This window comes from Dendropsophus ebraccatus, chromosome 11 (assembly GCF_027789765.1).
Source record: "Dendropsophus ebraccatus isolate aDenEbr1 chromosome 11, aDenEbr1.pat, whole genome shotgun sequence".
Taxonomy (NCBI): Eukaryota; Metazoa; Chordata; class Amphibia; order Anura; family Hylidae; genus Dendropsophus; species Dendropsophus ebraccatus.
Genome location: NC_091464.1, coordinates 101201438 through 101207437, shown reverse-complemented (window position 1 = coordinate 101207437; position 6000 = coordinate 101201438). Strand labels below are relative to the sequence as shown.

General features: G+C 51.5%; 1 pseudogene; it reads right to left on the bottom strand.

Annotated features, from left to right (window-relative positions):
• Positions 1-3684: 3684 nt before the first annotated feature.
• Positions 3685-5108, bottom strand: LOC138767452 (uncharacterized; annotated as a pseudogene).
• Positions 5109-6000: the final 892 nt, after the last annotated feature.

Here is a 6000-nt window from a genome sequence, read left to right as displayed (position 1 = left end):
GGCATACCAACCATGGGTCTGGTGTGCACCCGATTAGGGGAGTTACAGGTTTCCCTGGGTTCCCCTAGAGCCACTTTCTTGCTTTTACAATGGTGGGTCCCTCTCCCTACCCTGCTGACCTGTAGCGAATCTCACCTCTGGAATATGACAGCTTGTCATCTTTCTGAAGGGGTCAAATTTCTCCATAGACGTCTACAGTGACCTCTGTTTGTCTCCTGCGTGAACTCTGGATGCATATTGCAGCCAGACCCCTTGTCATAAAGCCATTACGCCATGAGGACGTTTTATTGCGCCCCCAGTCTGGTAAGAGATAAGCGAACCTGTTAATATCCAGGACTCTCACTATATGGCCCCAATCCATCTAGCCATGACATCTAGTGCCCAAAGGAAAACAGGACACTAGCTTCAAAAAGAAACAAAAAAGGTGTGTGTGTGTGTGTGGGGGGGGGGGGGGTGAGGAGCTTTGCCAAATATGAGTGATCAGGGATATTTTATTCAAGATCGTGAATATATATTGATCATCCTCACACCTCCCCCTTTGAGATATGGCACGGGACTATTGATCCATCCATCAATATCCCACGCCATCCTCAACCACTTCGCCCTGCCGGGACAATCCATCGGCATTACCATGATTACTTCCCTTCTTGTGTTGGATGGTGAACTCATACTGCTGCAGCGCCAAACTCCACCTCAGCAACTTCCCGTTGTCACCAGCTACCCGGTGTAACCAACTCAGAGGGTTGTGATCAGTAATGACCGTAAATCGGCGCCCATACAGGTACGACTGCAACTTCTGCAGGGCCCACACGATGGCTAAGCACTCTTTCTCCACCGTGGCGTATGCTACTTCCCTAGATAGCAGTTTCCTACTCAGGTAAAGTATGGGATGTTCTTCCTCTGCTGCATTGACCTGACTGAGCACAGCGCCTAGGCCATATGCGCTGGCATCAGTCTGGACGATGAATTGGCGGTTAAAGTCGGGGCTTTGCAAGACTGGTGCGCTTGTCAGGGCCTGCTTTAGCGCCGTTAGAGCTTGCTCACAATCTGGGGTCCAACTAATCACTTGTGGCAATCTCTTTTTTGTGAGGTCCGTTAAGGGTTTTGCAAGAGTGCTATAGTTGGGAATGAACTTCCTATAGTACCCTGCAGTCCCTAGAAAGGACATCACCTGCTTTTTGGTCTTGGGGGTGGGCCAGGCTACAACAGCCTCCACCTTACCTTGTTCGGGTCTCAAGGTCCCTCCCCCTACTCTGTGTCCAAGGTACTGGACCTCTGTCATGGCCATCTGACACTTTCCAGGCTTGATTGTCAGCCCGGCTGTTTGGATCCGCTGTAGCACCTGTGACAGGTGGGACAGGTGATCCTCCCAGGTCTGACTAAACACAGCGATGTCATCCAGGTAAGCTACTGCAAACCCTTCAAACTCCTCGAGCAGCTGGTTAACCAAGCGCTGAAATGTGGCAGGGGCATTCTTCATGCCAAAGGGCATGACGACATACTCGTACAGCCCAAATGGCGTGATGAAGGCTGACCTCTCCTGGGCTTCTTTGGACATGGGAATCTGCCAGTATCCCCTACTTAAGTCCATAATCGTGATGTATTGGGCACCGGCGAGCTGATTCAGTAACTCTTCAATGTGGGGCATCGGATACGCATCGAACACCGTGATGGCATTCAGTTTCCGATAGTCCCCACAAAAACGAGTTGTCCGGTCTTTCTTAGGGATAAGAACAACCGGTGAGGCCCATGAGCTATGGGATCTCTGGATCACGCCCATGCCCAACATCTCCTCTATCTCCCTCTTCATGTCCGCCCGCACCTCTAAGGAGACCCGGTAGGCTGACTGTCGGATAGGGAGGTGCGCACCCGTGTCTACATGGTGCACCGCAAGGCTAGTCCTCCCTGGTTTCCCCGTGAACGTGGACAGGAAAGGGTTCAGCACCGCCCACAGCTGGGACTTCTGGGTCTCTGTTAGCTGTGGGTTCAGCTGGGCCTCGGCTAGGGTCCCCTCGGTCTTTGCATCAGCTACGACGTCAACTAGACTGTCACTCTCCCCTTCCTCTGGCAGACTGCACACTGGCATGACGCACGTGTCACGCTCCACATGGGCCTTGATCATGTTAACATGAAACACTTTGTGCTTCTTGCGAATATGATCAATAGTGACAACATAGTTCACATCATTCACCCGCTGGTGAATGGTGTAAGGACCTTCCCATGCGGCCTGCAGCTTGTTTTGAGGCATGGGTACTAGTACCCACACCTTTTGTCCGACGGCGTAAATGCGCTCTCGGGCATTTCGGTCGTACCACCTTTTCTGACTATCCTGCGCCTGGGCCATGTTCTCCTGAACCAGGTCGGTCAGGGTTTCCATCCTCTCCCTGAATCTTAGTACATAGTCTACGACCGAGACGTCAGGGTGACCCACTTCTCCCTCCCAGGATTCCTTGATGAGATCTAGGGGACCCCGTACTCGTCTTCCATAGAGGAGCTCAAACGGAGAGAACCCAGTGGATGCCTGAGGTACTTCTCTGTAAGCAAATAGCAGGTGCGGGAGGTACCGCTCCCAGTCCCGTCCGTGGGACTCCACAAGCATCTTGAGCATCTGCTTGAGGACGCCATTGAACCGCTCACACAGACCATTAGTCTGTGGGTGATAGGCACTGGCGACCAGATGCTGCACCTGTATTTTCTTGCAGAGGCACTCCATCAAGTTAGACATAAACTGTGTTCCCTGATCCGTCAGCATCTCCTTAGGAAATCCTACTCGGGAAAAGATGGTGAGAAGTGCATCCGCAACTTTATCGGCCCTGATGGAGGATAGGGCAACTGCTTCTGGGTACCTAGTAGCATAATCTACCACGGTCAGAATGTAGCTTTTGCCAGAACTACTGGGTACTGCTAACGGTCCTACAATATCTACGGCCACCCGCTGGAACGGCGATCTATGATCGGTAAAGGGATGAGGGGAGCCTTGGGAACATGCCCAGGCTTTCCCATCCTTTGACAGACCAGACATGACCGGCAGAAGTTAGCCACTTCTTTTCCCATACCCGGCCAATAGAAACGCTGTTTCAACCGGTCCTGGGTCTTGCGGATACCCAAGTGGCCTGCGAGGGGTATCTCATGGGCCACTTGCAGTAGTCGCTCCCGGAATGGACGAGGCACTACCAGCTGCCTACTCTGCACCCATTCCGGTTGATCCTCGGTGGGAATCATCTGCTTATAGAGACGGCCCTGATCCCAGGTTATCCGCTCGGTATCCGATTCAGCCGGGGTGCTATCAGCCAGCTCTCTCAGTTTCTGTAACGTCCCATCAGTCAGCAAAGCTGCCTGAAATTGGGCCCAGTCACTTTGAGAGTTGCCAGACATCACCTCGTCTGCTCTGATGCCTTGATTCAGCTGTGAGCTGTCAGCTGACCCATTCAAAATAATAAAAATCTTGGTGCCTAATCGCACTGTGTGTGAACAGTCCTGTACCCAGTCGCCAACCTGGGTCTAAACAGCATGAGGTTAATAAAAAGCCAGGACAAAAGATTCTTTTAGAAAAATTCTTGTTTGTAAATATTTTCCTTTTGCAATATAACTTTGTTACACATGAATAAACAAAAAATATCACCACAGTGCTCAAAGGTTGGAGGATCCGGTGTTCACGCCATTGCGCTGGTTGACTCCATTCCTTTACTGAAGACTCTCACTCTCCACAGGACACGAGATGACGACAGCACGTCTTGCTACGTTTCGGGGGTCCGCCCCCTTTCTCAAGCATGCTTGAGAAAGGGGGCGGACCCCCGAAACGTAGCAAGACGTGCTGTCGTCATCTCGTGTCCTGTCCTGGTTATATACATCAGATTCATTACCTATGTAATTGGCATCAGGATTAGTACTCATGTTTATCACATTTAAAGGGTTAGTACAAACAGTGAGGTCATCTTTATAGACCTCCGCACTAGCACCAACCAATGAGGGGGATTCACACGAAATGCCAGGAACCTGTGAATCCTCCCTGACATCAGCAGGTACATAGTGGGAGACTAAGGAACCAAGATCAGTGGCTAATAAGACATCCGTGGGAATATGATCCGTCACTCCCACCTCCCTTATTCCACTCCCAGCCCCCCAGTCAAGTAATACCCTCGCCATGGGCAAAGCAGGGCTCACTCCTCCAATCCCAGTCACAGTTCGTGTTTTCCCAGGGATTAAGTCCTCTTCGTTCACCAGTTCAGGGCGAACAAGGGTGATCTCCGCCCCAGTGTCCCTCAAGCCCATCGTGATTTTGTTACCCACGGTAACGGCCTGCATGTTATCACTGAGCTTCCCTCCCCGTCCACCCACAAACAAAACAGTAGATGGGGAAACTGGTGATTTGGGCACAGGGGTTGGTTTCTTTCTCTCGGGACAGTCTCGACTAATATGTCCCCCTTTGCGACACATAAAACAGATGCGGGTATCAGCAACAGGTTTGGTGGGGACCACAGGGGTAGAACCCCCAGAGGGTCGAGTAGCAGGGACAGAGTTGGTAGAAGTCTGCTTACCCCCTTTCCAGCTGGTCACTGCCGGCTTCCAGCTGGTCACTGCGGGGCCCGATTGGCGGTGTACGTGTCGGCCAGCTTGGCTGCTTGCGCTGCGTCTCTGGGTTCTCGGTCCAAGATGAACTGACGAACTTCTGCGGGACACAGGTGCAAAAACTGATCCTTGACCATCAGGTCTTTGAGATCCTCAAAGGTGTGGATAGACAGTCCTTCGATCCACTGGTGAAAGTTGGTGTTCAATCTATCAACGACATCTGAGTAACTGTCATGAGGTCCACGCTGCATAGCCCGGAATCGTTTCCGATACATCTCTGGCGAGAGATTGTATTTCTGGATGAGGGCTTGCTTAATGGCCTCATAGTCACCGTCCTTGTCTCTGGGCAAGGAGACAAAAACCTCCAGGGCTTTACCTCTCAGTCCTGGGGTCAAGTACCGCGCCCACTGCTCACAAGGCAACTGGTACTGTCTGCAAATTTTCTCAAAGCCTCTGAGAAACGTGTCCAGGTCCCCATCCTTCTCCATCACCGGGAAGTGATCTAAACGGGGTTTAAGGTGTCCCGTCTCACTGGACTCACGGTTGGGTTGGAAATTACTGGACCTCTGGGCACGTGCTAGCTCCAGCTGATGCTGCCTCTCGGCCTCTGCCTGTCGTGCGGTGAATTCTCGTTCAGCTTGGCGTTCGCGTGCTGCGAATTCTCGATCAGCCTCCTGCTGTTGTGCTGCTGCTGCTGCAAATTCCCGTATAAGCTCCAACCGCAAAGCTTGGTCGCAGTCGGTCATCTGTTGGAGAATCAAAGGTAAAGGAGAGTCCGTACCATTCTGCGGACTGGCGCTACCAGTACGTTGGTGCCCCATTGATTCCAGAACCGGACCCTCTGCTGCCTCCGATGATGGTGTGGAGACCACAGGCTGCTCTGGCCGGGCATCATCTTCCATCAATGCTTGGATCAGCTGGTCTTTACTGCGATTCCCTCCTTCCAGACCTCTTTGCTCACAAAGGCTGCGTAGCCCATCTCTCGTGTAATTTCGATATGCCTCCGCCATTTTAGCAGGGATTTGCCAAATAAAAGATAGGATAGAAGAACAGAGAACGGGAGGGGAAAAACTGTTTCACATATATATATATATATGTCTGTTATAACCAAGTGTATGCACTGAGAGCCTTCCTGTAGACTGAGAAAGTCTGCTACAGATAACTCAGCCCTTAAGTGTACGGAGCAATTTATTACTCCACAGACTTAATGTTCTAAGATATCCCACCGCTGCCACCAATTTGTCACGATCCTCGTGACTTAGGTTCTGGCTAGTAGGCAACCGGGCTCACCTCGGACCGTCTTGGATCAGCTACCAACCAGAACCTAACACCAAGCTACACTTTTTCTGCTGCCACCACACGTCACAATAAGGCTGACGTGACACCTTACCCTTATGCACACCTAAGGCAACTACAAATTACATCTATCAC